The sequence below is a fragment of the Emydura macquarii genome, unplaced genomic scaffold (assembly GCF_026122565.2).
Source record: "Emydura macquarii macquarii isolate MOO-44397 ecotype Brisbane River unplaced genomic scaffold, CSIRO-AGI_Emac_v2 contig_2897, whole genome shotgun sequence".
Lineage (NCBI taxonomy): Eukaryota > Metazoa > Chordata > Testudines > Chelidae > Emydura > Emydura macquarii.
Genome location: NW_027133034.1, coordinates 14396110 through 14421383, shown reverse-complemented (window position 1 = coordinate 14421383; position 25274 = coordinate 14396110). Strand labels below are relative to the sequence as shown.

Below are 25274 nucleotides of genomic sequence, written 5' to 3'. Positions count from 1 at the left end.
TCTTAATTTGCAAAGTCTCTGGAAATTACTTAAACAGCTTGGAGGTCATCAGTCCTTGTTAGAAATGCAGTCCAGAGAAGTGAAGGCTAAATAGTCCATGTACAGAGTCTGTATAATTTCTTCTATGAGAAATAGCAGAGTGGACTAGAATAAACTGGGATCCCAAACATGAGATCCAATCTTCCCCTGTGTGAAGCTTGGACAGATTTGAGATAAACAGGATCAGGACCTTAGAGTCTTTTATAGGTCTGTGATAGCAGAAATTAAAAAAAATAGTATTGTTACATTCAGGTTCCACCTAAATGTTAATATTTGCCTTTGATTGTGGACTAACAGAATATAGTGACAGACAGGAACCATTTGGTTACATTGATAATCACTAGCAAGATGATAGGTAATTACAGACATATATCTATTTCCAAACTCTTAACAATGCAAGATTTAACCTCAAAGTCATAACTATTTATAATGAAGGGCCCTAATTACCATTTGTATATCTTTAAACATGTCCTTGAAGGTTGATTTTGGGTTATTTCAGTCTTCTAGGATCAACCTTTCCTGGCCCATTGTCACACAAGCATTAAAGGAGACAAAGTTAACCATTAAAACTGGTTTTCAAATTTGAATTTCAAAATTTGACAGAAAAAAGGGAGATGTTTCAAAACTGTTTCTACAAAAATTATCCCTGTTTTTAATCAGCTCTATTAGTCATCCAAAAATTGTTTCAGTTAATCATTACTTTGGATAAGATAACTGACTCAAGCTTTTGCCTAACATTCAAAGAAAATATTTTTCAAATTCAAACAAGTTCAGATACAGTTTTAACAATTACTTCAGGTTTTCACATATCCATGTCCTGGCTCCAGATGGAAGCAGAAATGAATTTTCCAGCTCATTTTCTCTGACTCAAGAAGTTCAGACAGGCCAGATAAGTTTGTTAAGCATCCAACTTCCAGATGGTTTGTTTAAACTGAACTCTAGAAATTTTTAAAATTTATTACTCTTTTTGTATGCATTTCACCCTCCCCCAAGTATTTGTGTACGGACCAAGCCATTTGTCAAAGACTAATTCGTTTTCCCATTTCTGCAACACATTTATATGCTTGCTTCCCAAATTTCCTGCAAAATATAGTGCCAAAATTTAAATCCAATTTTGCACCCAAAGTTTGTTGGGGCACAAATTTTACCAGGAAAACAGCTGTGGATGCAAATTTTAGTAAGCATCTAATTACTTGGTTTGTTGGGGGCAATCACATTCTAGTAGCCATTTCAGTGCCAGAATTGGTGCCCACAAAACTGGTGCCCCATTTGACTACGGAGGCCATATTAAGGCTACTTTAAAAATTGGGCCTATAATGAAAATGTAGTTCAGTGTTTCTCAATTGGAGTTCCGCGGAACCCTGGAGTTCCACGGGAACACTGTTAGGGTTCCGCGGGCAGCTGTTCTCTGCGCCGCCGATCAGCTGTTCTCTGCACCGCCGAGAGCAGCTGTTCTCCGCACTGCTGAAAAAGGGAAGATGTTTCGGATTTTCCGGCGGAGGGTATCCAGTGTAAGTGTAATTTAAGTGAGAAATGCTGACCTTTGCTTATTTCGACATTTGAAGACTGCTGACAGTTTGGGGGGTTCCGCAATTTTTTATGGAGTTCAAAAGGGTTCCGTGGCCAAATTTAATTGAGAAACACTGATGTAGTTCATTCTTCTACATTATTACATTGTTTCCAATACTAGTCAGTTGTCAAGTCAGTAAAGACATTAGAACAACAACACATCTGAAAATATTTATTATATTCTTAGGACACTTACAAAGATAGGATAAGATTAAATGTATTATTGCATGGGTTTTACTATTAAAACATGGCAGGAGATAGAAAAAAATGAATCAATAGCTTATAAATAGAGTACACTTCTCTGGGGCCACCATATGCTTGCAAGAGTTCTTTGTTCGCCAGTACAGAAGTGTCTCCTCTAGTCTATTTGATCTGTTGGGTGCTTGATCTTAGTCAAAGAGTAGCTCATTTTAACATTCAGGTTTCTACACTGTCCACAGGTGTTTACTCAATAGCATGTTTTCACACAGAGAGGTTTCATTATATCACTAACCTTCATTAGTCACAGAGTAAGCAGTCACATGGTGAGTGGAGCTAGTGGGCTCATTCTTCACAGCTACCATGCTGTTTTCTCTTCCCTGGTGGCTGGCTGCTTAAGCCTTTACATACCCAGGAACTTGGCTTTAATTTTTTTTTCTTCCTTTACCTCCATCCATCACCTGTGCAGTAATTATTGTCTCGTTTTGATCAGTTTTAATTATGACATTTCCCTCAAAGCAGGGAAGATCAATGCCTAAAACATGTGCGCACTTGATCGATTTCTTTAGATCAGCGGCAGTGTAGGGTAGCCAAGTTTGCAATTGAAACTTATCAGATTGCTTTCATATTTCAGCACCTTTTCCTCTTTTAGAAGTTTACTTTATTTCTTAGTGACTGTGGTTGATTGGCTGTCAGCTTGGGCTTGTACATCATCTCTTTATGTCTTTTGCTCTGGATCCTCTCTAGAACTCCCACTCCTGGGCAAGCTCATTGTTCCCTGTGGGAGTTGAGCTCAGTCCCAGGGTCCTTTCTGAGTATAATTATCTCCAGTCCCTGCTATTGCTCCTCAGGTCCAGCTACAGGGCACTGATGGAAATCAGATATCTGCAGCCTCTCTCAGGGCTGCAGCATCTGTCTGCCCTAAACAAGGATGGGAGAAGGCTAGCCATTGCCTCAAACTAGGCTGTTTCTAGATGCTCTTTTCTTGGGCAAACTCACTCCTCTACTCTGTGGCCAGCTTTACCTTTTAAAGCTCCACTTCTCCAAGTAGAGCATACCTAATTGGCACTGCCTGCATGTAGCGATGCTCGTTAAGCTTGCAGTCAGTGGGTTGAGGGCTCATCCCATCACACAGAAATCTTGCTCAACATAAATGTTTGTGAATTTAAAAGCTTTTGAACTGCACAATAATCAAATAATTTCCCGCCTTCAGTAAGTGTATTGCAGTACTACAGGCTAACAGTGTTGCAGTAGTGACATTGTTTCTATAGTAATACTTTCTTTCACCCACTCTTTTATTCTTGTCTATTTAAATTGAAGCAGGGGCTTTCTCTTTGTGTCTGGTCAGTGCCTAGAACAATGGAGCTCTTTTCTTAATTAGGAACTCTAGGTACTGCCAACATACAAATCATAATAATGATAAATGCCATACTATGCTTTAGAGACAAACTGGTTGAAATATACACCCATTGGTATTCGCACCAACATATCAAAACACCACTAGGGATATTGACTCAAAGCCTTAAAAAGCACTTAAAAAGATGTCATTCAAGCATATGTTTCAATGTATGCCACATCATTCCCAGAAATGCTGCTTTTAGGGGTGATATTTTCACTTATAAAGGCAGGTACCACATGGTGCACACCACAGGCGGATAATAGTATGGTCAGTATAATTGCCACTTTATCCACAGGCCTCTCCACATCCATCTTTTTCTAACTTACTGAAACATTCTAACAGGTTACCTTGGCTCTGCTGTGCATCCTGTAATCAAAACTTCTGTTTTGTCCCCTAAATATATTTGTACTTCATGCTCACTAACATTCAATTGCTTTTTGACTCTCCTTTTTTGGGGGGGTTGCATTACAGTGATTAGAAATATATAAAATTGCAGGAGAACTGGGTTTAATGAATTAGTGAAGTGTTTTGAGCAGAAATGTTTCATTCTGCAACTTTTCCAACCGTCAATTAGATTTTTTTTCTCATAAAAATCATGTGAAAATAACGTAGGTAGTCTTTATGTACTGACACACAGACCTTCAGAAGAAACACCCAAATACCGGGTAAGCTACTTTTCCCATAAAAGAGGATTTTAAAAATCAACAGCTAGTTCTTCCTTAAAATCCTTGGAAAGAAATGCCAACAACAATTATTTTTGAAATCTTGTTCACGTGCAGCATAGTGTGACAAGCTAACTCCTCACAGTTCTAGTTCAAGAAAGGTACACTGCATAATACATCAATAATCTCATCTTCAGACATGGACCACTATCTAAGATAAAAGTCCTGGCATTTGGGAAAAATAAAGGAGTGGATCAAAATCCTCAGCAGGATCACCAGTCACAGGAATGTCAATTTGATATTTATTATTCATGCATTTGTTGAAGTCAGTTCTTGAATGCAAGGTCCTGACATCCTTGACCAGGATGTCCCTGTCCCCTTAATTACACAACGATACAATTTCTTTTATGCTGCACTTTTTAATTTCTTATTTGGAAGCTTAGGCTATATGAAAAAGGCTGCCTTTGATAAATTGTTCAATCCTGTGTTCTCCTCTCAGATGACCTTTAATCAGTTCTTGACTTTTTCTGTAAATTAGATTCCATGTATCAAAGGGTCTTTTTTTTTCTCCCTATTTTTGATGCTTGTATCATGGGATGTATCATCATTTTTGATCCATTATTTGTTTTTCATTCTCTGTAAAGATCAATATAAAATTCCCCTAATCTCTTAATTTCCTTAAATATTGTCCCAAAGGTAAATTTTTTAAATTGCTAAAAATGGCAACCAACTAAATCACAATAAAATTTAGGTACTTGGAATAAAATTTGTTGAAAAAATTGCCTTTATTCCAGAGAGTTTCAGAACCCGCAGATGACTCTAGGCCCAAAAACATTAAGATCCAGATTCTAAGAGGCTGTGAATTTTAAAGTGTCATTCAATCAACCCATGCATATTTACAGTAGCTGAAAATATTGTCTTTAATTCTGAATATGGCTATGAAATCTTAGAGAAAACCCATGAAGTGAGCATGCAGTCTTGCACACACTTTGTTTCTTTTTATTGAATAGAAAGAATATTGTGAAGAATCTCTCTCTCAACTCTCCTGTCCCCCAACACATACTTTAATGTTTGTTTGTGTGTGTGTGTGTGTGTGTGAGAGAGAGAGAGAGTGAGTGAAATCATCAAACATTTTCCCCTGACTTCTTTCCATGAAATCACCAAACATTTTTCCCCCGACTGGTTTCCATCTCAGATTAAACAACTGAACTGATAAAACTGCAGGATGTTCCTCAAAGCATGGTAATAAAAAAATACTTAGCACTTTCCCTCAGATTGCTTTACAAACATTGAAGCCCGAATCCTGTCAACTGCTGAACATCCTCACATCTCATTGACATCAAATGGAGGAAATAGGTCTGATTCATCATGACCTAACTCCAGTTTTACACCTGTATAACTCAGTTGTGCTAGTATTATTTCTGCACCAAGATAAGCTCTGCATAGCAAAAAGAGAGACTGCCAGGGAGCCAGTTGCAGCCACTTTCATCTCAGGCTGTCCTGAGGGCTGCTCAGTTATTTAAGATGACTATGGTCCCTAAGGGACAATATGTCAGCTGAGAATTGCTCTGCTCTGCCCTGCACATACCCTCACTTTTCTGGCATGACCCCTGTTCTGTGGCAGAGTGGAGCCTAGGAGTTGGCTCCACTAGCTTTATACCAGCTGATAATTTTCTTCTCAGAGGGAAATTCTCAACTGTCCAGCTGTGGCCAGATTATCTCCTCTTTGTGCTGCTCATTTGGGAAAAAGGCGGAGGAATAGGTCTGAATATCTGGCCCATTGACTTCAGCGGTACAAAACTGGAGCAGTAGAGTAGTGGATCGATCCAGAGGGATTTTAGTAACTCACAACTTATCTACAATGTAGGCAAGTATTATTACTCCAATGAGACTGGGTAACTGAAGCAGAGAGGTTAAACGACTGGCCAAGATCCATAGTGTGGATCCATACTCAGCAAAGCCACTTTCCTGCTCCTAGTTTTCTGCTGATGCCACCAGACCATACTGGTTAGAAGCAATTAAAAACTCATTTCTGAGCATGCTCAGTGGCCTTTTGCTAAGCTTTTTAACCTAATGGAAATTCATCGCTTCTGAGCATATTCTTCCTAACCAGGGGCCCAGATAGGGACAGGCTATTTTATAAGACAATTTTTATGAGTGAACCTCTAAATATTCGATTTAAAAACCAATCAACCAACCAATCCAAAAACACCACTGGAAACCTCCTTTTAAAAACACCTTAACACCAGAGATGAGAAAAAATGGGCACTATAAAAGAATGTGAATAGACTCAAAACACTGGTATTAAAAATTCCTCGATCTGTGATTTTTTTTTTTTAGGGTCCTTCCACAATTTTTGATGTATTTGTCTGCAAATTCTAAACTATTGTTATTGATTTTTTTAGTTATGCTTTTGTCTCCTTCTGTTGCCAAGATACAGATATAAAGATCTACTATTAACACAGCTGTGCAGACAAACAACATCCATCTGTTTATTCCAGTTTTTAAGAGTGCCCCAGGTGCTATTACAAAAATTAAAATGACAAGCACATAAACAATTATTGCAACCTCCCAAGTCTCCGACAACTACACAGTCATTTGCCTGCTAATTAAAAGGACCTTAACAGAAATTCCCACACACAAAACTTTGTTAACTTGTAGTTAAGGTTGCTTAATTCAGAACCAGGCATTACACACAGAATTACAAACTATGGAAATCACAAACTAAGGTTACATATGCAATTATGAAGCTTTACTCCTGATTTTTTTTGCTTTTTCTTTCTCTGTCTCACACTCACTCATCACCCAGACGTACCTTAGTCCTGGTAACAAAATATTCCCAACAATTACTAAGCATACAACCATATATAGATTAGAGATTTACCCAAATTAAAATAATTTTCTGCTAGCCACTGATATAACTGCATTGGTGTAGGTCCAAATTTAGACTGGCAAATAGGGCTGGTTGAAATTTGGGGGAGGAGGTTCAGAGGTGTTTTTTTAAACAAATGATTTTCATTGCATTCAAAACTTTCCCATGATTTTCCCTGTTTTTTCAATGAAAATATTCAAAATGATTTGTTTCTAAATGAAACAGAGTGGTGGGAGTAAAAGAGAGCAGGAAATATTTCCATAATTTTGAAGAAAAAAAAGTTAGTTCTTAATTTTCTCTAAAAAAACATAAGAAGTTTGGAGGGCAATGAAAAATTTCTGTTTTCTTCCAAAATTTCTATTGTCCTTGGGGATCTCACTATGGAGGGGAGCCCAGTGGAGAGAAATTACAGCCTACCATGTTACCTTTTTGCCCTGACCACTACAGGATAGTTTGGGGATGAGGATAAACAATACATATATTTAGATTATTCAACATCCCTCCCCCCAGGCTGAACCTTCCTTTCTAATAAGACACCAGCATGATTCCCTGTTCTTTTTACTTAAATTTATCAGCACATATTTGTTTTTAACACAAGTGATCCTGATAACTGGCTATCTGCTGTTTAATTTAAATTGTCAGTGTAGTGTATCCGAGACTTGTGGTTAAATCTCACTATTTTGCTTTGCCTTTCTTGAATGCCAAATTATCCATTTTCATACACAGCTGCCACTCTAATATGGGATAACATCAGCCTCCCAAAAGATTACACCTCAGTGGAAGATGAATGGAAGAAATTGTTCCTTAAAAAATTGCAGGATGACTCTGCAGAAACACTCATTGTAAAACACTCACCTTCTGTCTGCTCTTGTCAGTGATTTTGTGCAGTTTCTTCTCTGTAATTCCTGAAAGAATGGCTTGAGTGCTTTAGTTCACTGTGCAATGTTCTGAAATCTAAAGAAGCATCCTGATCTCTCTGTTTAAGTTTATTTTCATTTACCTGATGGATCTGTAGAGTAACAGGGGAAAGAATAGCTGCAGCAGTAACAATAGTTACTATTTCACTTCTTGCCTTTGGGTGTGTCATAAATTTATCAGTGGATAGTGCATTGGACTGAAACACAGGAAACCTGGGTTCTCTCTCCAGCTCTGCCACTGGTCTGCTGGATGACCTTCGACAAGTCACTTCCCCCCTTGGCCTCAGTTTCCCCTTCGGTAAAGCAGAAGAAATGAAGGCGATCTCCTTTGTAAAGCACTTTGACATCAACTGATGAAAAGTGCTATTTAAGAGATAGGTATTATTATTAATTATTATTATCTCCTCTTTCTATAGATTTCAAGAAAATATTTTGGAGTCATTAGTATTAATTTATCTAGAACAAAGAGGTAAAGGTGATACTGTGATCCCACACAAAGAAACGAATCAAAATAAGGTAAAGAGCATTGAAACTGGAATTGATTGTTTAGGCAAAACAAATTTAATCCTATCAAAGTCTCATTTTGGAGACAGTGTATATTGGTTAAGGTCTCTTATTTGGTCAGAAAGTCCTTCTTAGTGGGGAAGAAAGGGTAAGTTTTGTGGTTTAACTTTGAATCAGGAATGATAGTTAGTTACTTTCCTGCTTTAGACAAAACAGACAGACAAAGAAGGGAGAGAATAGATAGGATAGTAAAGATGAAGAAATATCACTTTGTTGATGTTCTCAGGATACAGAGTAGCTGGTCAGTAACTGATGGATGCTTTTGGCTGGCAGTTTGGCTATAGTCAAGGATGTCATCTGGTTGGTTTGGTCATGTCTCTCCCTTCACTGGTCCTTTTTAGGCTAAGCAGAGCTGGATGAGTCATCTCATCTTGCTATGCTGGTGCTGTGCAGTGAAGTTCAGTTCAGGAGCAGTTGAAAAGCTGAGTAAGAAAGAGAGAGAGAGAAAGGATGGGCGAAGGAGCCGGGGAGAAAGGAGCACACAAGGGAGGGGAAGACAAAGTAAGATGTCACATATATCAAGTTGTGGTCCTCGCTGGTGCAGTGAAGATGGTCAAGTGTCTCCAGTGGAGTATCAAAATCTGGTGGCATGGCAACAATCTTTCCTCTGCAGCCACAGTGATGGTCAAAAGTTATTTTCTCCCCTAAAGTCTCTTTTAAAGGCCCCCAAAAGGCAATGGTGGATGTGACAGAATACACCCTTGTATTCACACCCTACTCACTATTGTAATAATCTTTGTACAAGGGTATGCCTTGTAAGGTACTATTTGAAAACTCACAATTTTCTGGTCAGTATTATTTCCTGATAAAATATGTGCGGCAACACAGCATGTGAAGTGGTAAGATTCTCCTGTATGATGTTAGTAACACATGTTCCATAACCCACAGCCCTACCCAATGAGAAGTCAGCAAACAGCACTCTCCTAAACAAAGGAATGTGTGCTTGCTAAATTTGCATTTTAGCAGTAAACAGAGTAATCAAAAAGGAAAGGAAAACAAAGAAAGCTCAAAGGTGAAAAAAGCCACCAGGGAACATCCTTCCACAGAGACTCTTTGGATCTTGGTTCTCAGCTGGAAATGTTTTTCAAGAGGTGGCTGGAACTATAAAAAGCAGGGGTAAGCATCCCAAGACACGCCCTCTCTCTGTTCACCACATTCTCTGCACCTGAGAAGACAAAATGAAACAGCCGTTGGTCTTCGGGGAGGGGTCCTGGCCTGAAAAGTTTGGTCTGTAGCTTTGCTGGAAGCATGTGGTAAGAAATTTTGCTTGAATCTAACATTGTTTGTTAGTTTAGATACCAGTAAGTGTTTTATCCTTATTCTATTTGTAACCATGTCTGACTTTTATGCATCATTGCTTGAACTCACTTAAAATCTCTCTCTCTATAGTTAATTAACTTGTTTTATTGTTTTACACTAATCTAGTGTGTTTAGGTTAAGTGTCTGGGTAACCCTATTTAAGATAATAAACTGGTATATTATTCCCTTAAAAAATAACTGACCTAATATATTTGTACTCCACAGGAGAGATCTGGGCAGTAGAGGACATACATTCCTGGGGGAAAATCCAGCACTGGGGTTCTGTTGCAGTCACCAGTATAGCCAAGGCTGATGAGATCCAGGGTGTAACTGGCAGGCTGCAGTTACATACTGACACTGAGAGTGTGGTTTTCATGCTTGAAGGCTGTTTGTGAGTGGCCCAGGTGGGATTTACTTTAGCAAGGCATTGTAAGGCATCCATGGTTGCAGGGCAGGGGTCTGGACTGTACCCCAGTATGTCACTGTGGAATAATTATTTCATTACTTTGTCCACCAATTAGACCTAATTTCTGACACACCAGTTTTGGTTCCTTGATTTCCAATCTTTTGCTCCTCTTGTTTACCAGTCACAATCTGAACAGAGTCCTGGAATGATATCAGTCTACTCTCTCCTTCTTAAATCTTTTCTTAAACAGTTTTATCAGATCATTATAAGAAAGCGTAACTGGTGAAAAGTGGGTAAAATTCATGAAAACAATTACAGTAGGTCTGTTAGACCTCAGTTATTATAACACACTTCGTTGGTGCTAGTGAAAGGAGTAAAACATTTTTATCTGCAGAAACTTCTTTGATTTGTTCCCCTATTGTATTCTAGTGTCATCAACCCACGTGAGTGAAGGACAGTAATGCCTGAAAGAGAAACTGATATGAAAATTTGTGTTTAAGTAGATAGGTAAACCTCACCCTCTTGTGCAAGGATTTATCCTTTTTGCCCCCAAACGTAAGTCAGAACTAGAGTTTGTAGAATGGTTAAGAAAATAATTGGTAATAAAAGCCCAGAGTTTGGCTCACTATAATTCACAAGGACCTATTCATAATTTGTGAAATATGAATTTTCCCAAGCAGATATTTACCTTTTGTAACAGCATGTGCTTTGCATGCAAACTGAGTTTCCATATGCAAAAAAGCTCATTTTTTTGTTTGTTTTTAATTTTTTGAAAAAGTTGACCTGAAAGAAATGTTTGGTATTTTTATAAATCCAATAAAATTGATTTTCTTAATACCTTTTTACCAGCAATCAGATTATTAAAAAAAAATCTTAATGCTAATGTATCATCAGCAAAATATTTTAAGACTTTTTGATTGAGGGAAGGTAGTGAAATATTTGACTTTTTCTCCTTTATTTTCTGTAGTGTTATTAAAAATAATTAGCCCACAATGATGTGTGAAAAATTATAAGATCTTATCTCATTTATTGATATTGGAGTAGTATCGAGGGGCTTCAGACAGGGATCAGGAACCAAGGTTGGACATTGTACAAACACAGAACAAAAAGATGGTCCCTGCCTCCAAAAGCTTACAATCGAAGTATAAGATGAGAGACAACAGGTGAAGACATGACATGGGGTGCACAAAGAAACAATGAGACAATAGTGGTCAGCATGATAAGCAGCAGCCACAACACATCAGGCGCCAAACCAGTGTCATTGGTTGAGCAATTAACCATCAGGGCCTTTCTTTTTTGTCTTTGAAAAAAAAGTGCAGAGGATCTGAGTTGGAGAATAGGTTCTACTTAACTGAATCCATTCTTGACTTACAAAAGTTCAGGCTCAACATATGAGCTGATTCTCATTTTGTAAGAATTAGTTCATGCATCTCATTATTACCTTGACATGTCTTCATGCTTCTTTATTTAAAGAGAGACACAGACAGTTCATAGAAACCTTACTAGGATAGGCAAAGACAGTACTGTGTTTCCTTCCAATGATCTATTTCTTGTGACCAAGGCTCATGCTTATTATAACACACATACATAAATGAGGGCTAGGTTGTGCCTGGACCTGCACAGGTGTGTAAGGGATGAGAGAGCAGAAAACATGGAGTCTTTGCTTCCTAGGATTGCCACCTTTCTAATGGCTGGTAACCGGACTCCCGAGGCCCTGCCTCTTCCCTCCAAGGCCCCACCCCTTCTCCACCCTTTACCCCAAGGCCTGGCCCCATCACTCACTCCTCTCCTCTCCCCCCATCGGGTTTTCTTTCCACACAACCTAAGGGTAATAAGCACAATTTACTCACATATGGGAGGATTTCCATTTAACAGATGCTCATTTGAACTTCTCCATTTACACACACACACGCACATGCTGGCAGATTTGTTTCATTAGCACACCCATTCTGGGGAGCTGGGGAAGGGAGCTCCCCCTTCTGCATGCACAGCTGGGGTGAAAGGGAGGACTCCCCCCCCCTACATTTACATGGAAGCCCATATTGGGAGAGAAACTCTTCTTATTTGCACTAATACTTGAGAGAAGAAGGTCCCACCCACTCTCACACACAGTGGGAGTGTGAAAGGAATAGAAACAGGTGAAAAGCACACCCACCGAAGAGAGGTGCAGCACACTCACCTGAGAAAGGAGGGAAGGCCTGCCTTTTTGTTGCACACCCACCCAGTTCCCACACCCCGCCAAACTTCAGGCTGAGAAACTTTCCAGACTTTCTCCAGTTGGGTAGTAGGGAGTGAGCAGGGAAGGCTGTGGGCTATAATTAGTTGGGCGGGAGGTTGTGGAATACCTGCTTCCAAGGGAGGTTTTTGAAGAACAACTAAGATAAACATTAGTCAGGGATGATCTAGGTATTCTTGTTCCTGCCTCAGTGCAGGAGGCTGAACAAGATGATGTCCTGAAGTCCCTTCCAGACCTAGATTTCCATGATTCTATGATTCCTCCATGCATATTCTAGATTCATTATTTCTGACTACATTCATAAATGGGCAAAACACACTTGATCAAAACATTTAAGATATAAAAGTGTCATTTAAGGAAAAAAATAGTCTCCCCATATGAAAATATATCTTATAAAAGCAGATACCAGAAAAGACAGCTAGGATTCATAAAACCATCCTTTGGAGCTCTCAGATGGTGATGTTATCATTATTGTATTTGAATTAATTTGATTGATGACCATAAGTTTTCTAATGCTATTTTTAGGAAATATCACCTTTTGATATGGCTGAATTGGTTTTTTTTCCTATTTGTGAAGTGTTTGGACCAAAAAGAACATTCAGTGGCCAATACCCAATCCTAATGTTGATGAGATTCAAGTGAAAATGTTTAAGCAAGCAAGAAAAAAATCTATTTTTGTTTTTACCCCTCCTTTTTCTGGTTGTGTTCACAGCTCTCCTTGTAGAGATCAGAGCCCCCCCTCTACTCCCCCAGGAGACCATCCTCCCATCTAAGAATAGAGGAGTTGCCCAATTTTCTTACATTATCCAAGTCATTAATGAAAATACTGACTAGTATTGGACCCAAGACAGACCTGTGATATACATTCCCCCCAATATGGGAGGAAACCATTGATAATTATTCAATGAGTAAGGTTTTTTTTTTAACTAGCTGTGTACCCACTGTGATGGGGTAGTCTGCCCCCTTATAGTGGTGCCTAGTGGTTGGCCAACCCCATCAGATGGCCTGGCCCTTTATGATTTTGAAAGGTCCAACATATGTAAAAGGACCTAGGAGATATTAGAATAATAGAATCATAGAAGTATATTGATTGCGAGGAAGCAGTCCTGGGAATAAGTGGTGCTTGGGAGGAAATCTCATCACTGTATCTTTAAAGGCTTGGGGCCAGAAGCCATGACAAGAAGTCAGGCTAAGGCTCCCCTCTAATCCAGCCAATTGGAAATGAGCTGGAAGAAAGGGACCAGCATAAATACTGCCTCCTTTCTCATAACAGGGCAGCTGCAAGCAAGAGGAAGTTGGTCTGCTGAATTCTCTGAAAACTAATTGAGAAAAAGGGGTCAGCAGCAACAGCGAGAAATGTCTAATCCCCTACACATGGCTAAATTACAACCTTTCTGCAAGGGGAAGAACTGGGGACTTCTGACTTAAAGGTAATAATTGCATTAAGTACTCACTTCTAGGTGGTAATTCTTGTTTAAAAATAACAGAGAGGCTGAAAAGTAACCCACAAGGGAGTGGTAAAAGGGCCCAGAGAGTGGACTTCAGGGAAGGCCAGAAGAACCTTTTATTTATTTGGGGATTTTGCTTGTTATCTAAAAGGGATTGAAGTCAGGGTGACTCAGTGGAGGGCTCAACCATGTGAACCCTGTGAAAGACCAAAAAAAAAAAAAAAAAACCATGGGGAGAAGGAAACTGAGACAGAACCCATAGATCTTGAAAGGTGCATTGGAGTGGGGTGTTGATCATTATTGACATGGTGATACATTTACAAGTTTTGCATCTGTTGTTCTGGCAGAGCTGTGCTGCTTTGAGTTGGTGTGTCCTGATCTGTAAGGAGCTTGCTTCTGAGAATGATTTTTTTTTTTTTTTATACTAAAGTACTTGAGTGAGAGGTCCAAAATCTGGGAGAAAATTGGTTTTAAAAACTGAATAGTAGCTTTTGTAATTACTAAATTTTCAGTAAAAATTGGTTAAAAACAAAAAATGAAGGATGGGTGGTAACAGCAGTGTTCTTTTCTAAGCTGGCTTGAGTGTCTAACATAGCAAACAACTGAATCTAAGTGACTTAGTAAAATGATTGTGAAAAACAAACCAGCTGCCACTGTCCATGGGCCAAATGCTGCATTTGGTGATTGCATGCTGCTCCCTTTAAAGTCACATGTTGGGGAAGAGTTGGATGCTATGGGTATAAAATAAACTCGTTAAATGGGAATATTTTTCACAGTTTCCTTCTGCAGACTTGTGTGATTCCCCCCCCCCCCCCCCCCCCCCCACACACACACACAAAAAGGAAAGAAGCCTGAAATACATCTAAAATATATTCTGCCCTTTAGGCTTTTGAAACACCAAGGTTTAAGAAATCCTATAAGTTATACATCTACATAGTTTAAAAATTTAAAAGAGAATACATCTAGTTAGCATGTCAATGTGCCAACAAAGAGAGCAGCTGGTTCCATGTAGGGAATATCAAAAGAAAATGGGTGGGGAGGAGGTTGGGGGGAAGAGACAGGATGTGAAGAATCTGAAATTGTGAATTTTTATTTTTATGGCTAGGTCTGATTATTTATTCAAACCTGTTGTCAACAATGCACATTCTTTATTGACAGAAAGTGGGAATGGATTGGGACCTGTGGTTCCAGAAAAGAATTTGGGTTGGGGGAGCAGGATTGAGAGATGAAACTTTAATAGTTTTAAAAAAAAAACTATTGAAAACAGGGCAGAAGAATATAAAGTCTCAGCAGGCCCTCAGTAAATCTGCATAATTCAGTTGATTTAGTTCACATCAGCAGAGGATCTGGCCCAGAAATTATAAATCAACTCTTTTTGGACAACAGCACAACACAGAATCTGTAATAATTGCTACCAAGATTATGATTACACACTAATGCAGTGTATTTTTCAGAGTTTTCTCACAAGATGGCAGGATGACTTATCTCCTGGGGTTTTTTGTTGTTGTTGTTTTCCATTAAAATCTCCCAGATATAAATGTGAACACCACACATCACATGGTTCAGATTTGAGCTTGTGGTTATTCTGATCTTTAGCAAGCAGACCCTCTCTATTCTCAGGAAGAAGCTTCATTTTCTTCAGCAGCAATAACTGAGGCCTGTAGGAGCAAAAAGATGTTGATGTGAAAAGGATGATTTATAAAAACAAGAATTCATTGGTTTAATGTGCAGATCTCTTCCTCCAGCTCTGCTATCCAGCTGCTATCTTAGAAGTCTCTAAAATAATCCTCAATTTATTTAAAAAATTGGCAGTGACTCAAAATAATGTTCAGGGAAACAAATTCCTAATATAGCAAAACTCAAATCACAATCACTTTGCAACGAGATGATTAAACTTAAACAAAATTTTTCATGATGCAGAAAAGTAACAGATCAGACTTCTAAAAAGTCTTAGCAGAGTCCTAACTGAAAACCCATTTGATCCAGTGGAAACACTCCAAGAGTATATCTATACTGAAATAAAGCACCTGCAGCATGGCCAGGGCTGGCCCAGCTGAGCTGCAGGGCCCAAGCATAGGTTTTTGGGCCTAATACAAACTTGTAACACGGGCCCCCTCCCACACACATACCCCTGGGGGTTGCAGCCTGGGCTGGGCCCCCAGGGCCTTCAGGCCCAGGTAAAGTGTACCCTCCCCACCCCATGTAGGGACCCTGCTCAGCTGACTCAGGCTTGCAAGGCTATAAAACTACGATATAGATGTTCCAGCTTGGGCTCTGAGGCCTCACGGAGCGTCGATCCTGGTTTCCGGCCCAAGCCTGAACATTTGTCTTTCAATTTCTATTCTCTGAGTCTGAGTAAACTGACCTGGTCTCTGAGCCTCCGTGCTGTGGATTTCTTATCAATGTAGATGAATCCTGAGGTGTTTTTTGTTTTTGTTTTTCTTTTACAATAAACCTGCTCCCTTTGGTCTGCAAATACCTTCCTTTTGTGCTGTATTGTCTTCATGAAGTTACTACTTGAATACATTTGACTTACATGGGGCCAAGATATATATTTTTTTCCCCCTCAAATGAAAAAATAACTTCTGGCAACTGATCTTGGTCCAGGTCATCCCACACAACTCCCATTAGCGTCAATGTATGTTATTGGCAAGGAGGTGGTCCCTTAGCCCTGGTCTACACTTACATGGAGATTCGGTGGCAGTCGACGGGAGTTACGCAAACTATGCAGAGTAGCTTGTGTAACTCATATTGACTGCTCCGCTTCTGCACGCTGTCTACACTGTGCTGTGCTGACAGGAACAGCGTTCCCGTCGACATAGCGCTACGTGGTTTGAGGGGATGGTTTACTAGCGTCGACACTGGTCCACACTGACTGCTAAATCAATCCAGAAAAATCAATCTGTTGGTGGCGAATTTGCCGCCGTCCGTATAGACATGACCTTAGTTAATGAACTGTGTGGAGCGTGTCTCTGCCTGTTTACATTACAACAATATGAATGGACCACCAGGTCCAAATGAATTATTTGGAAGTGTTGACATACAGAGGGTGCACTTAAAATTCATTCTGGTTTTAAGGAAATGAGATGGCTTCAGAGATATTCTTTATAATTAAAATGGGAAAGACCATACAGCTGATGATGCCTCTAGACCCAGAATGAACTTCTTAATTGTACTTCAAGAAAGCTTGTTTCTGCAATATAACTAGTTCTGGAAACAGAAAGTATCAAAACTTGGATGGCACAGACTGTTCTTGTGAGTCTTCCATCATGTTTTGCAAACACAAACGTTTGTGATAATATATCCTCAATGGGCTCATTCTTCAGAATGTATCTGACTGGGTCTACAATAATTTTGTGTAAAAAGGGAGTCTTACTTAGTGGTTAGAACAAAAGACTGGAATCAGAAGAGCTGGGGTCTCTACTCTGTTCTGCCACTGGTTCTGCCACTGGTTATCTGTGTGGCCTTGGGTAAATCACAAACTCTTTGTGCCTTAGCTTCCTGATATAGAAACATGAGGACAAAGCTGGCCAAATTATTTTTAGCTAGTATTCCCCTTCCCTAATTTGTTAATATTGTCCTAATGTAAGTGCTAAGTCTGGCTCACTGTGTTTCATGAGGTTGTCATTCATTGTTGCTGGATATTCTTGAAAAGAATTGTGAATCCTGAAAACTTCACAAATTTTAGCGCCGATGCTTGTTCATGCCTAGGCACAATAATTTTTTGCCCTTACTTGCCACTTCTCAGCTAATATTGCACTGTCAATTGGCCTGTTTGAGATGATGTTCCTATAGACATGGTGCAAGACAACATGACTGCACACAGAAGCAATACCTGGGTAACTAAGGTAACCAAGCATGAAACATGCATAGGTGACTATAACAATCTGTGAGCAAACGCTTTTCTAAAACTTATTCACTGAAATTATTTGACTACTTGAAGTATTGAATTTTTTTAAATTGATCAGTTTGCAGATAACTTCAAAATAAAGGGTTTGAATTCATATTAATACTAAATGGCAAAATTTATCACTTGCATATGGTCAACATACTTTAGAAATCCCTATTAAATTGAAAACTGTGTACAGGTTCTACAGATATACTTCCCCTCATTCCATATATTGAGGAATATCTTCCCAAATTGATAGAACTATTTCTGTAACCCCTGTACTAAAGTTCTAAAGTGCTCTGATATCTTCAGATGGAAGTGGAAAAGTGTTACTATTTATTTAAGAAGGAAGAATAAAGATGTGAAAAAACACTCCTCTGAAGTGCTGTCAAAAAATTAAGACTTGTGCAAATGAGAGAGCAAAAGCTATTGAATGACGAAGTACAGCACCATTCATGGAAATATCACCGTGGGCTGGATTCTGACATCCTTACCCATGTTGAGTAGTACTTTACTCTAGGAGCTGTTTCTCTGATATTTAGTGGGATTATTCAGAGTAATTTAGAGGTATCAGAATCTGGCCCAGCATTAGGATCTCTCTGAATTTACCCAAAATTTTGAGGGGAGTGGGAGGGGTGAGGAGAGGGAAGAAAATATGGGGTGGGGAAATGTCAGCCCACTTAGACAACACTTATTCTTTCTATTCCCTCTTAGCTCTAATTTGAATTTCTATATTTTCTTTTAGAAAAATATATCTCCGTGGAGGGTGGGGCGGGGGGAGAGAAAATGATGTCTTAGTACCAGCTTTCAGTAAACAGCTCCTTTTACATTTCTTTGTTAAATATCAGGTTTAAACTGAGACAAGGAGAGAGGGAATTTATCAAGCAACCCCATTTTAAATACAAATTGAACATTTTATATTTTGACTCCAAACTTTGTTCTTCAGAATAGCACTTGTTAGTGCCCTACTTGGCTCTAATTTCTACATTGCTTCCAATTAAACTGAGTTTGTAGTGTGGTCTTCTGTGGTTTAAAAACAAAAAAATCTTGAATTAGTTACAGTTCAGCTGTAGAGAATTCCCCTTGAAGGTTCAAAATTTCCAAATCCTAACATGCAAGGTTGACTTGTTGCCAGCCAATGGGAACCAAATGTATAGGTTTGGTTTGAAAACACTTTGTCTAACTGAACCCAGTGGGATTTATGCATCTCACTATATTCCATTCCTTTAATCCAGAATAAATTCTAGGAATACAGAAATTGGTATCTTGGTCAACTATTCTGATACTTAAAGTATCGCGTAATTTACAGAAAGGTCCCCGAGTTCCTCTAATAGATAATCTTGGAATGATTTGCTCATAGAAAAACTTTCACCATAAACCTTTTCAGTAAGTAATTGACTTGTATCCAGAAGATTTATATTTGTGTCCTATTCATTGAATTAAGACTATCATCAGTGTTTGCTTAGTTCCAAAGTGCACTTTCTTTGTCATAGACTGTGGTCACAGACAAAATACAATTTGGACAGTAGGTTGTAGAGGTTTTTTTTCTTTCTACAGAAAAGAAATCAATAGAACAAAATGAACAAAGCAAGTGATATTTCCTACTGTGGGATAAAACTTGGATAAGCATAGAAATCTTGACAGGATTTTCAAATGAATCAGCCAATCAATTGCTTCAGAAAAGATGTATTAAAAAACAAAAAAACAATTGCTGATTTAGGCTCCAAGAATGATCTTGCAATTTCATACCGTACAACTTATTTCGGCATACTTTACCTTCACTAACTTTTTTCTCGAATATCTTTGGTCTGTATGAATACACTTCTCTAGAAATAGAGTACACGTGTGTCTATGTTAAAACTAAAGCATTTATTAAACAAAAGTTAATTGAATTAAGACTCTGTACTTACCTGAGTTTATTCTTCACCTCGAATAGTCATGAGGTACTTTAGTAAATTTTATGTCAAGTGCAATGTAATGAGCTACTTCCTGTATTCCAAAGTGTTCTCCCTCCACCTCCAAAAGAAAAAATGTCTTGTACCTCACACTTTCCATACTCCTCTTTAATTAAAAAAATTAGTCAATTATTGAGCAATTTAGTCTGTGCAAACTTCATAAATCAAAATATTGCCCTCAACAACTATATATTAAGGCCTACCAGCCCTGAGAGGTACTAACAGATAACTGTTGGACCACACTTCCAAAAGGGAGATCTCCTTCTGTGGGTGATGTAAAATTTGCATAAGGAAACCAGTTCAATCTTGCTTCTTGTGTAGATGTGTATACTTATGCCTCTTAATACCTGGTTGCATGCAGCAATTAGGTAGAGGGTATATATACTCTGACTTTGTTTTGTTGGTACAAAAATGCAGATGCGTGTGTTGGTGTTCCCCCCCCTCCTCTCCCAGTAACACTTTCCCCTGCAAAGTTAGACCTCAGTCCTTTTGAAAATTTACCTCCTTGTTTACTACAGACTCTGACAAGATGGGTTTGGGATACCATGAAAAGCAATTAAGTATTAAGGCCCTAATAGTTAGACAGCCTTCAAAATGCATTCACAGGAAAACTTCTAATGCAGTTTTTGTAACAATTCTCAGATAACATTGGGCTTTGAATGAAAAAATGCTGAAAGATAAAAAAAGTTGACATTAAAAAATCATCATTTTCCATAACTCCACATCCCTTTTCTAATAGATTAAGAGTAGCACAGAATAACATACTGATTTATAACACTAAAATATAAAATGAATAATTCTTAGTGGTAAGAGTAAGAGCTTTGGTTGCTATGTTTTTAATTTTTCGTAATTATGGATAGTGGAAAAAGTGCAGGTGAGGTAACATTTATGCCAGCAAGGAGTTGGCCTAAGTGTGGTTGTGCCAATTCTTCTTTACAACACATAGGTAACCTGCTTAAAATGTTGCTGTTAGAACAAAGGTAACGTTGTGTTTGAAAATGTAAGTGAGATATATAAACATAATGAGAAATAACTCCCCTCTTTCTGGGAAGAACCAGGGCTGGGTGCCCCAAAAATATGACCCAGAAACTGCAAAGCCAGTGGGGAAAAATACAGAAGTTGGATAATTAGGCATGCACAAGCTTCAATGTGTGAGTTACCTAACACCCAAAGGGTTGATGTGTTAAAAGCAGATGGGACAAAGATTACTTAATCTGCAATGTAGAAATGTATAAAAGCACTAAGTGAACACGGAGTTTAAACTGGAGAAACACTGGACTAGAAACTGAAGAATGGGATTGAAGGAACAGAGCAAGGGATCAGATTATGGGATGACTATTCTGGAAGGTAGAACTTCCTGGTGCCCCAGAACATTGTAATTTGGGCCCATTTAGCAGTTGTCTTGTCTGTTACTTGTCTAGCATAAATGTGTGGTCACACACACAGTAAGTGACAATTCTGCCTGGAACTGTATAAATAAAAGCAAAAATTGAATACGCTTGAATTGGGTGGACAGAGGACAGAGCTGAGGCTCTAGCACCGTGTGCTAGCTTGTATAGGTAGTCAGTTTGCCAGGGGAAGGACCTGATGCAAGGTACTTCTTTGCTGGAATAGGGGGAATCCATAAGGCAGACTGTGATTTGATCATAATCTGCCTTCTAGCCTGCTATTCCCAGACAACAACGTGCTGCCTCTTGCGTGGCATCCAGGAGAAAGTCTTTCACAACATACCTTTAATTTTCCACTATTTACCAAAAACGCTTTAAATCCTTAAATCATAATCTCTCTCTCTCTCTCTCTCTCTCTCAAACCTCAGTTCATCTGCATCACTTGGAAACAATCAACACTGTACATGGGCAATATAATTAGTGACTCAGTACCATTATATTGCAATGACAACGTTCAACCATGTGAACCTATTGACTCAATCAACCGGTATAGTCCATGCATCCTTGCAGGCTGGATAAAGTTCTGCATCCAGCTCCCCTCTAATAGCAGAGCTCTGACTTGCAGTTGCGAAGGACAAGCTGGCCACCCCACTGTAGGTCCGCTTCATTTAATTATTACTGCGCCAAGTAGTAATGATGTGCTGTACAGCTGCATTATTACTATAAAGAGAGGTAATGGACACTGATGAATCTTTGGTCTTCAGGTTGGATTTTTTCCCTTTCCCCCTCCCCCGGTTAAGTTTATTAGTTATTTATTGACCTAGGAAGAAAATGCAAAACAGAGGTTATGGTTTACCACTGGGCAAATCCAAGAAACAGATGCCTACCGCTGAAGTTAGGCTTTTGTTATGAGTATTTTTAGTAAAAGTCACGGGCAGGACACTGCAATAAACTATAAATCATAAAAGCTTGAGCCTCTTGGTGTGCAGCTGGAGTTGAAACCCCACTGCCCTAGGCGCGGCTGACAGCCCCAGTCCCGCAGCATGAGGCTGACGTCAAAGCCTAAGCAGGGTTGAAGCCACAGACTCAATGACTAAATCGTATCCTTGCCTCCCACCCATAAAGATGTTTAAAGAGTTGTATATTTTTAGACACATTCCTTAGGGACCTGTTGCTTCTTCCTTTGATGTCAGTGGCTAAACCCGTATTGAGGCATGTGGGAATACAATTGGCCCTTTATTTTCATTTTAAAGACTGCATTTTTCTCTCTAATGAAGATCTTTATTAAAAGGAACTCTTTTGGGACAAGTTGGTATTTAACTCTCATTAGTCTTGGATACTCTTTCTAGCATGAGCGTTTTAAATAGATTCATCTCTCTTGCTCTGGAGAGACAAATATCAGAAATGTATCCATTGCAGTCTCGGAATTCTGTATTTCATTAGCAATAAACTATCTTAAGATATTGCTACTCCTTGCACACATTAAAAAATTCTACTTGTGAAATATGTGACCGTTTTGAGAGAGATTTGCATTTCTTTTAAAATTGAATCTTAAACATGCAAGGAAGGAAAGAACAAAGACCTTTTAACTCTAAATTCTGGGTAAACCTCAAGAGCCAACAGTAATTGAAGACTGAGTCAGAACGTCCTGGGATCTTCAGATGTCTCATTATTACTTTAGCAGGCTGATTAGTAAAAACTGTCAATATAAATCTCTCTATTTTATGCAACAGTAACAAAGACACTACATAAGAGAGACTTTCAATTATTCAGTCTAGCCTTATTTTTCTGAATTCAGAGACTAGATACAGAAAACATAATAAAGCTCTGTTCCTGGAAAGGTAAATTTTTTTTTTATTCATGAATCATGTTATGCATATGTCAATATAATTGCTACCTATTATAACGTTCTTTTTTTCATTCAGGAAGCCAATTATTTTAGATGTAAGAGATAAGATTTAATAGTAAATGCATTGCACTTCTAAAGTGCCTGCCATCCTCACATTTTATATTGTTTGTTTTGCTCACAGGAGGCAAATTTATGCTCAAAATATTTCATAGTGATATCATTTAAAAAAATTAGTTCAGTTTTAGAAATGAGATCTACAGAAAGAGCCTACCTACACAAGAGTTAGAGCCCTACGTTGATTTACACCAGCTAAGTCTATCACTGAAGTTATTGGAGCTATGACAGTTTTCACCAGCTGAGGAACTGGCCCTTAACCATTTAAGTGATCATTTAAGACCATATTAACTCTTACTGTGTAGCCTCTGTGGGGTACATGCTAACAAGTGGAGGAGACCTTGGTAATGCAGTTCTAGTGGTGCTGCTAGAAAGCTGTAGCTGCTCTAGCCCATAACAGGAACACAGGGCCTTCAAGTATCTGTCCTTGACTGTCCACTGATCTCCTTTCCAGCAGTTCAAAAGGGGCATGATCTTGCACCTAGTTTGGTTCCCCTCCTGTAGTTCCGACCTCCTATGTGTGGATTTATGAAACCTAGGAAAAGAGTGAAACTAATGATCCTGCACAGGCATGACTTTACTCTCAAAAGTAGGCCGATTATTTCAGTACTATTTCTAATGATAATTAAAAACATAGTTAAGTGTGGATATGATCTGTGCTGACCATATGCAAGTGTCTAGATAACACCATTTTTGGTAGTTTTATATGAATGTAACTCTTATAAACTACAGCTGAGTGTTTATTTTGGTGGGGTGCTATATTTTATTTAAATTGGTGCTTTTTATATCTAGGAAACAAGACTGTAATTGGTAGGAAGGTTTTTTGTGTCTGATTAAGATATTGTTCTCTAAGGCTTTGTTTTAAGCTAGCAATGGGCCCACAGCACCAAATTCAGTTCCAGACCTAAATGATTTTCTAAAGCTGATTATGGATTTTGCTTTGCCCCATTATAGAGCTAGAGGTCAGCCATAAAGTTTGTTTCCAGAATCAGACATAACCACCGTGTTTCTTTTAAGGGATAGTGAATGTTTGGGTTTAGAGTCTTGGTTAGGTCTTATTCCTACCTTTTTATGAACTCTGACTCATTCTCTTGGTGTCTTGATACTTAGGTTGCAGTGTAGTATTTATTTGTATTCTGAAGCTGACAGCTGTTTGCTCTACTCTTGATGAACCTATAGAGGGAGTCTTTTCATTTTCCTGAGTTTGGTGCTGAAATAGACTTTGATCTTATTATGGTCATGGCTGTGAAGTGTATGAGTGCTAGCCATATCTTAGAGGTACCCTCACTGCTACAGCACACTTTATCTGACTATCTCAAGGTGCTTTGCAATCCCTGGATAAACATTTTGCATGGGAATCCAGGACCTCATCTACATAGTGGTGACTGCCTTTATATCCCACTGAAGCCAATAGAAATTGAGGGTGCTCAGCACCTTTCAGGATCAGGCTCTTAGTTGCTTACGTACAGTGAAACACACTAGGCTTTGCTTTCTATTCTATATACTACCTAGTCTAAAATTGCATTTAAAATCCTTAAACACTACTCTTTTTGAGGAAGAAGATGGTTTGGGGGGAGGGAGGGGAAGGAAGGGAACATACCCTTTGTTCTTAACATTTTTATTGATTTTGTTTTTTTCTTTTAATGTTTTCTGCTTCTTGATGTAAAAACACTTTGAGACTTTTCATGAAAGGCACTAAAAATAGGGAAGTTGTTGCTGAAGGGCTAGCCCAGATGGCTGAAATACAAAGGTCAGATGACTTCTGACGGCTGCTGTAATCTTCACATTGCAATCTTGAGGTTCACCTTAAACTTCTGCATAAGGCTGTGGTTTCCAGTACAACAAAACTCATTTTTACTATAGATGGCAGGGAAACTATTTTAATTAAATACTATACTTTTACTTGATCCTAAGTATAACTAGCTAAAAAGCTTCAGACCTTTTTTTAAAAAAAAGAGAGAGAGAAAGTCATAGATTCAATTACTTCTATATTTAAAGTAAATATCCATGATAGACATTTTGGAGAGTAAGACGTGTGTGTATTTGACCGTGATAAACAGGTGAATCAGTTTTGCCTGGAATACTGAGAGTTGACAAGCTTAAACTCTTGGGCTATATGGGAGACATACAGAGAACAGGAGTTAGGTCATTTTTGTCATTATACTGTTATTGCCAGAGTAGTGAACACATTAATGCTATCTTACTCTATCAATCATCTAGTGTATGTGTTCTCAATGCGTAAGTCTAGAATGAGCACTTGCGCTGCTATTTGGGAAGGGGTCTTGGTTAGATCCCAGTTAGAAAGGGGCAGTTTCCAATATTGGGTAGTTGAGAATCACTGACCTAAAGCACTCCTGTGCTATCTTTTGGACTTGTGTAGCACCAAGCATTGCACCAAATAGGCACCAGAAATGCTGAGTAGAGCTGGTTGGAGATTCTTGGGTGGAATATAGATTGCTTGCTCACTTGG

General features: G+C 38.7%; 1 long non-coding RNA gene across 3 annotated transcripts in view; it reads left to right on the top strand.

Annotated features, from left to right (window-relative positions):
* The window catches only part of LOC137166831 (uncharacterized), a 68493-nt gene that overhangs the window by 19570 nt on the left and 23649 nt on the right, over positions 1 to 25274 (top strand). The window contains exons 1-2 of one of the 3 annotated variants that reach the window (XR_010923835.1): positions 9364 to 9473; positions 13435 to 13591. This is a non-coding gene — a long non-coding RNA (uncharacterized lncRNA). Of the gene's footprint in view, positions 1 to 9363; positions 9474 to 9807; positions 9924 to 13434; positions 13592 to 25274 lie in introns of those variants that run through there. The other 2 variants (XR_010923837.1, XR_010923836.1) reach the window with 2 other exon arrangements.